We start from the raw sequence: 8,113 nt of genomic DNA on the forward strand, positions 1-8,113 counted from the left end.
AAAATGTTGTTGTTATTCTGAGCACTGCCGCTACCTTTTTAACAGTCTCTAGCCCAAAACAATAAAAGATAACAATCTTTCAAGAAGTAATAAAACTATATGACAAGTAATAAAAAATGCAAAATTCTAAGGTGCATATTATTGAATACAGATATTAAAGTTTAAAGCATTAAAAACAAACCCTTGCCACTTCAACAGGAAAGAAAGAAAACAAAAAGAGGCACAAATTTAGAAATTATGACTCACGCTAAGTTCCAAATTCAATATAGAGATTATGGCACATAGATTCTCACACTGTATAAGTGAACTGCACAATCATGATGGGGAATGAGATGTAGTAAGAAAAAAACACATTTGTTCCTGCCTGGAATCTGGGAGTTTTATTACCTCCCTTCTTTTTAGATACAATGGAATACAAGGTACCCACTACTGATGGTACATTTCAAAGTAATTTCTAATGTCTACATTTCAGGTATTTAATTGATCAAATAAATTGATTTCTTATTCTTTTGCCAAAACATTTTATAAAAATATGCTGAAATTATTTTATGTTCACGGGAAACTGGAAAGATAGTACAGAGTGTTTCTGGTATTCTTCACCCAGCGTCCCCCAATGGTTTTAGTGCCATATCAAAAGCAGGAAGTTGAAATTGGTACACTGTGTGTGTACAGTTTTATATCATCTTATCACATATGTAGATTTGTGTAGCCACCCAGTGCAGCCAAGATATAAAACTATTCCATCACCACAAAGGTATCTCTTTTGCTACCCTTTATAGCTTCCTTCTTCCTGTCCTGCCCAACCCCTGACAATCATGAATTGTTTCTCATCCCCATAATTTTGTCACCTTGAGGATATTATAGAATGGAATAATACAGTATACAAACTTTGGGTGTGACTTTTTTTTTAAACTCACATCATGTCCTTGAGATGCATCTAAGTTGTATGTATCAACAATTTGCTCATTTTTCATCGCTAAGTGTTACTTATTCCCACAATGGCTTTTGACTGATTTAGATTTTGGTTCCTGGCATGGTCTCTCTTGCTCTAATGAGGTGTGGGAAGATTTATCCAGATATCACTAGCACATCAGAGGAGTACAATAGCCAGCAGAAATGAAATACTAGGAGAAATGGAAATGTAGTTCAGAGTCTTCCAGGCTTGTGAGGCTAAAGTGCTGGAGGCTAAAAAAGCCTGAGGTAAATATTTAAAACCAATACTGCTTTGAAATTTAGAATTCAAGAAGGGTTATAAGGAATATTCTATACGATATTCACATACGGAACAGGGTTAGATTAAGCTGTTTTTGATAACAAAGATTAGTGAGTGAGAAGGATGTGATGTTTCCCTTAGGAATTACTTATCAAAAAATAAAAACCCCACTCAGTGTCAGTTGTATTCCTTCCTAGGAGACATTTAAATACTTACACTTTTAAATAAAAAGATTTATTTTCATAAATAAGATGTATAGAAACATTAAGGGATAAACCTTGAATCTTCAAAACATCCAATTTACAGTGGAGACATTAGAAATGATGCCGAGATCTACCACCTGGTGGCAGTATATCCTAAGTGCATACTTCAAGTGAGTGAGTTGTGAGTGGGGTAGGAGAGGGTGGCAGCTTCTTCAGATCTGAACCTGCCTACCCTGAGGTTCAGAGCTGGTACAAAACTTCACACTAGCTAATTTGTGGTTGGCTACGTTGTTTCTGTGATTGGACAAAGGGTGCTGGACACACAGTGTGTTTTTCACACAGAAAAAACTGTGAAACTTCTCCTGGTGTGTATTCCTTTTCCAAATTCTAAACTGTACGCAGTTGTGTCATTAATTAAAGTGGAACTAGCAACTTACACAGAATTTCTCAACATATGTGTATGGCACCGTGCCAAAGTATATAACACAGTAACAAAACTTCTAAAGAGTGTAAAAATACAGCTTTCTTTACTCCAGCAGAATACTAAAGATTTCTCCAGTGGGTGAAATAGAGGGCTTCTGCAATGAAGAACACCAGATACAAGTGAAAATGGAGATTCTATACTGAACATAATTCTATTAAGTGACAGTAGGCATATATGATACTGATAATCTCTAGTCCTGTTCTCTTATGTGGCTTAACAGCCAGTCTTTTATCATTGGAGCAGGAGAATGGAAGGATCTTCTCTGGAGACCTGATCAATCAAAAGGAAATCTCTAAAGGTATGGACATCGCTGATTTGCCAATGAACTCGTTTAGTCTGCTCATCCCACAATAAAATTCATGCTTGAGAGTCTTAACCCATATACTCAGTGAGTCAATTCTTTCTTTCTTACTCTTAAATAAAAACAGACAATTGAGAGTTGCCACATAGATGAGGAAAACCTCTTCCATTAAGAAAAAAAAAAAGATTAAACAAATGAAGAAGGGAAAAAGGAAACTTGGAGGAAACAAGAGAGAGGAAATGATTAAAAACATATATAGGGAGGAGATGATTTAGAAAAATACTATCATGAATATCCTCAAAGAGCTAAAGAAGTTGTTATAACCACAAGACAAGAACAGATGCAGTTTAAAATGGTGACATGGGAAACAAAGATCTTTTCAAAATTAAAAAAAATATGACATGACAACAGAAAAAAATAACTCAATGGAAGGGGCTGAAAAGAAAGAAAATTAATTTCCCAAAAACAGAACTAAAATATAGAAAATAGGAGAAATAAATAAATAAGTTGGAGGACCAGCATAGCAGATACATTATATGAATAATAGAAGTTTCGGAAACAGAACAGAAAATGAAGGGAAAGAACTATCAGTCAATGATTTAAAGAATTTTCCCTGAAAGGATACATACAGGTTGTTTACCAAATAGGCCCAATAAATGCCTAGAAAAATGGGCAAAATTTGTTCCTCATTGAGGCAAATTAATAAGACATACCAGAACACTGGAAGCAAATAAATTAAAAAATAACTAGACATTAGAAGCTAGAAAACAAAATTTTGAAGGGAAATTATTTCCAATATAATTCTATACTCAGGTAAATTATCAACTAGGTGTGAAAAAAGTAGATATTCTTAAATATGTAAGTTCTTAAAAATTTACTACTAGTGTATCCTATCTTGGAAGATCATGGAAAATATCCTTTAACAAATAAGGAAATAACCCAGGAATGAGGAAGTCATAGGATAAAAAAGAAAATGAAAAAACCCACAGAAAGGAGAGCAAAAGGGAATCTCTAGGAGGGGATGAAAGAAAGATTAGCAGGCAATTGATTTATACGGAAACACTGCAGATGACTCTGGAAGAAATTTCTTAAAGAAGATGAAATTGATAGACTGACTACCTTATGCATTTGTTATTTACCAAGGGGAGATACAGGATTGGCTGAAAGTTTAAGGTTAAATTGATGATAGTTGACTGGAAAATCAGACACTTATGCAGTCATTAACTCCAAGAAAAACAAAGAGGTGTGCAGTAAACTCGAGTAATCATAGTTTACTGTGCAACTCATCTGAGAATAGTGTTTATGTGGTCCCATAAATGTGAATGTTGAACACTGATTTAAGTTATGATAGAGCTATATTGGGAGGATAAGGGGGTGGGGAACTGGCATGTATAGAGGGGTAAAGGAGGAAATAAATTTTCATCCTCATCCTTTGTAATGGGTGTTCTTTTGAAAAAAACGAAATCTGAATAATCAAGAATTAATCAACATGTTATCTAATAATATCAAAGTAATATTTTGGGGACTCCTGGATGCCTCAGTCAGTTAGTTGAGCATCTGACTTTTGGTTTTGGCTCAGGTCATGATCTCACGGTTTGTGAATTTGAGTCCCACATCAGGCTCCATGCTGATAGTGCAGAGCTTGCTTGGGAATCTCTCTCTTTCAAAAATAAATAAATAGGGGTGCCTGGGTGGTCAGTCGGTTAAGCGTCTGACTTTGGCTCAGGTCATAATCTCATGGTTCGTGGGTTCAAGCCCCGTGTCAGGCTCTGTGCTGACAGCTAGCTCAGAGCCTAGAGCCTGCTTCAGATTCTGTATCTCCCTCTCTCTCTGACCCTCACATGCTCATGCTGCCTCTCTCTCACTCTCTCTCTCAAATAACTAAAACAAAAAAAATTTATAAATAAATAAACTTTAAAAATAATACCAAAGTAATATTTTTAAATGCCAGGTTGGAAAGAATTGAACATGGCTACTTAAGTAAAGGAGGAAATAGTGGAAAGGGGAATTGGTCAGAGAAATTATTATGTTATGTAACAAGAATACAGAAAAATGTAGAATGGGGATAATTTGAAAAATACCATGTCCAAAGTCTGCATGATCCATAGGCCTGAGAAGCCCCAGCATGCTATTTATCAAGAAAAACAGTGACATGCGTCTTAGATGGAGTATGTAATAAAATAATGAGTCTATAATTTTGGCAGAAGGAGGTACTGAGTTACCCTTCTCAAACTTGAGACAGACTATCCTTTGCATCTAGGTATCTGGAACCATGCCAACAGTGTGGATGAAAAGAAATGACCAGTCAACAATCAAAGCCCATGGATCAGAGAATTCATTGATCAGTTCTTAGGTTAGAAAAACTTCCCCAGGTGCGTGTATATGTGTTTTTTTAAATTTTCAATTAGGCTTTTAAATAAAATTTTATAAAATTAGAAAGCATCGCAAGAACTCAGCTAGAAAACTACTTGATTCTGTATTATTGAAAGAATATGCATTTTTCTCAGTTGAGGAGAAATTCTGCATGTATCATAAAATCTCCTCTTCTCTCTCTGTAATGGAACAGTTTCTTGGTAAATAATAAGTTGCAATTTCCTTTAAAGTTAATTGGTTAGGAAATAAGACACTTTTCAGTGATTTGGGTACTGACAAATTAGTAACTATTATAATATAAATTCTTTCAGATTAGGAGACATTTTAATGAACTTTGTTTTTAGAGGAAAATAAATCCAGTAAGTTGGTTAGAAGCAGTAGGCCAAAGAGGTGGATCAAATCCATGTATAGGTCGCTTTGTATAACCTTTGTATCTACCCAGCAAGTGCCTACAAGGGGAACGCAGTGGAAGAATACAAATGGATCAGCATGAATACATCAATACCCTAAATGGATTAAGGATGTTCTATTAGAGGGTGTGTTCCTATGGAAATGAGAATAACATTAAGGTCACTGTTATGGTCTTAAATGAGTGGTTCTGTTAGTTCAGCAAAATTCTGTGCTCATGCATAAACTGCTATTTTATAGTACTGGCCCACTGAAATTTCTGCAACACTATCTTTTTTCATTGTATTAAAACTTAACTTGTTTACATATAGGGTCGATGGTGGATGCTTTTGCACAGTAAGGGATTTTAAAAAAAGATTTATTTGTTGCATGATAAACATTTTTTAAAAACCAAAGAGATTACTATTAATACCTGAGCCTGGTAGTCTTGTTTCCATATGGGAAATTGCCAAGGGGGTTTCTCCTTAAGAGTCAACATAGTAATTACAGATTTCTGCCCTACCCCCCACTATAACTCCTGATCTATGGTATGTTTCTCAAATATTCAGTGAAGTATCTGCAGAGAAAATCTGCCCTTATCATGGCTTAGTGGAAACAATGGTGGAATTAGAATCAAGCTGGCTTGCTGTGTGATCCTGGCTGAAACACATAAGCCTCTCTGGATTTTTAAGAAAATGAAAAGCCACAGATTGGAAAATATATTTTCCAAATACAAATTTGACAAATCATTTGTGTTGAACATTAAAAACTCTTCTACCTCAATAATAAAAATATAAAAAACTCAAATTTGCAAAAGATTTAAACAGACTTCATCAAAGAAGATACCGAAATGGCCAAGTAACCCATGGAAAAGATGTTCATTGACATTGGCCATTATATGGAAATCCAAGTTAACTCCATGATAAGAGAGTGACTACAGAGCAGGGTTCAACAGGAGAGATACCAAGTGCAGAAAATCGTGACTAATTTGATTTTCACCCAGGACTTCATAGATTAGGTTGTCTTTCTGAAATTATAATCTCCCCAGAAGAATATTCAGTGTTCCTTTAGGAAGAATGTCTCTCTATCCATTGTAATACAGAATTTTTCTAGAGAGAAGCAAAAAAAAAAAAAAAAAAAGTGCTCTAAAGCAAAAATGTTTCTCTCCTCTCTTTAGGGTCTGATATCTGGGATTGTGCAATATAGTCCCTCACATAAACAAAACACCCATCTTTCAGAATATGGATCAAATTCTCATTGGAATGTTCACCTTAGTCCCTTGAATGAGTGAAGGGGGTCAATGGGTTCTAACACTAGGAGAACCCTTAGGGGTCACCTAAGGAAATTGGCACAATCCAGAAAATCGATTGACCATGCAAGCGTAACTAGAATTTTTCTCTGGTTCTATACCATATTACTAATACCAAATAACCACAGTAGGTTTATAACCACTCAGTGTCTTCAGGTTTCAGGAGAGGTACAATGAATTGAGAGTCCTGCCTTAGTTTTGTATTGGCAAAGCCTTCAGCCTCATGGTGCATAATATGTGCAGAGGCTATGAATGTCAAAGTGCGCCTCTTTCTGCATAAGGTGAGAAACTGTTAGGAAGAACTAAATCTTTTAAGGATTAACCTATAGGTTAAACTGAGTGTCTCATGTCTGTTTTTGAACATCCATCATTAGAGGTGTGAGGTCGAGGAGATCTGTTTGGAAAAGCCAGAGCAGTAAGCCTAAGGACAGCTCTAGAAATAATTCTGCACCCTCCTCGATTTTTTGATAATTTAGACTCTTATGCAATTTACACAGAAGTGAACCAACGTTCTCACCAAATATTATGAAAGTATACAGAAAAGAATAAAGAGAAGGGGCACAATTGGGAAAATATATTTAAAATTTTGTAAGAATGTAAAATGTTGAGAAGAAAAGTTAAACAGATGGGGGTATGTTAGTGACTCTTATGTTCCCATAAACATACGAGAATTGAGCTCTAATATGAAAGTTACACGTTAAAACTAAAATTTAAAACTTCAATTAAACCAGATTCAATTTGAAATAAAGGCCAAGATCAAATCCTAAAAACATTAGTATAGAAGCAGTATAAAATTTAAGCACAATGATAAAAAGCAATGGCATGGAAACCTTAAACTGTTCTTCTAGATGGAATTGAGGATAAGGAAGAGTTAAGAGTAAAGATATGAAAGTAAGGGGAAAAAACTTAAAGGAGGAAAATGACTGTGAGAATATTTAACATGAAGTAGACAATAAATCACTTGGGCATACATCCACCAGAATTATTCTTTAAGCTGGAATAATTCTACAAGGATTTGTAAAATGGTAATCCTCTTAAAAATTTCAGAATGCTATTACAGAAGGATGGTGTCGGCCACTGGATTGCGAGTGGGGCAGGTCACAGGTGTCATGGCACTCCAATGTGTGCAGCCAAGACGAAGGGTCCAGGTGGCAATGCATCTGGAGTATGGAGGGAGCATCCGGGTGTCCTGCCGGAAAGCCTGACTTTGTGATCTCTTGATTAATTTTATATTTTGGTGGCCCATTAAACACCAACTGTAATGCAAATATATGTTCCATTTCTCTATATAGTAGATACGCATTCCGTTTCTGAGTTCATGCCATGGAAAGAAAAGTTAAAAAGAACATAAAGAACATACCCAGAACAAGGTTGGGCTTACTCACGCCTGCCTCTTTTTCTGTTATGAAGCCCTTATGGAGCTGGTCTCTCAACTCCAGAGGTTTGGTTAAGACAGAAGAAGTCAATTGCAGACATCATGGATGGACAATTTTCTTTTCTTTTCTTTCCTTTTTTTTAATGTTTTATTTATTTCTAGGAGAGAGAGAGAGACAGCGTGAGCAGGGGAGGGTCAGAGAGAGGGAGTCACAGACTGAAACAGGCTCCAGGCTCTGAGCTGGCAGTCAGCACAGAGCCCGACGCGGGGCTCGAACCCACGAACCGCGAGATCATGACCTAAGCGAAAGTCGGACGCCCAATTGACTAAGCCACCCAGGCGCCCCTCTGTCTCTCATCTTCAAACTCTCCGCTGGTTCAGTTGAAAATTGTCCATCCGTGGGGCGCCTGCGTGGCTTAGTCCGTTAAGCGTCCGACTTTCGCTCAGGTCATGATCTCGCGGTTCGTG

Source organism: Crocuta crocuta, unplaced genomic scaffold (assembly GCF_008692635.1).
Source record: "Crocuta crocuta isolate KB4526 unplaced genomic scaffold, BGI_CrCroc_1.0 scaffold128, whole genome shotgun sequence".
NCBI lineage: Eukaryota > Metazoa > Chordata > Mammalia > Carnivora > Hyaenidae > Crocuta > Crocuta crocuta.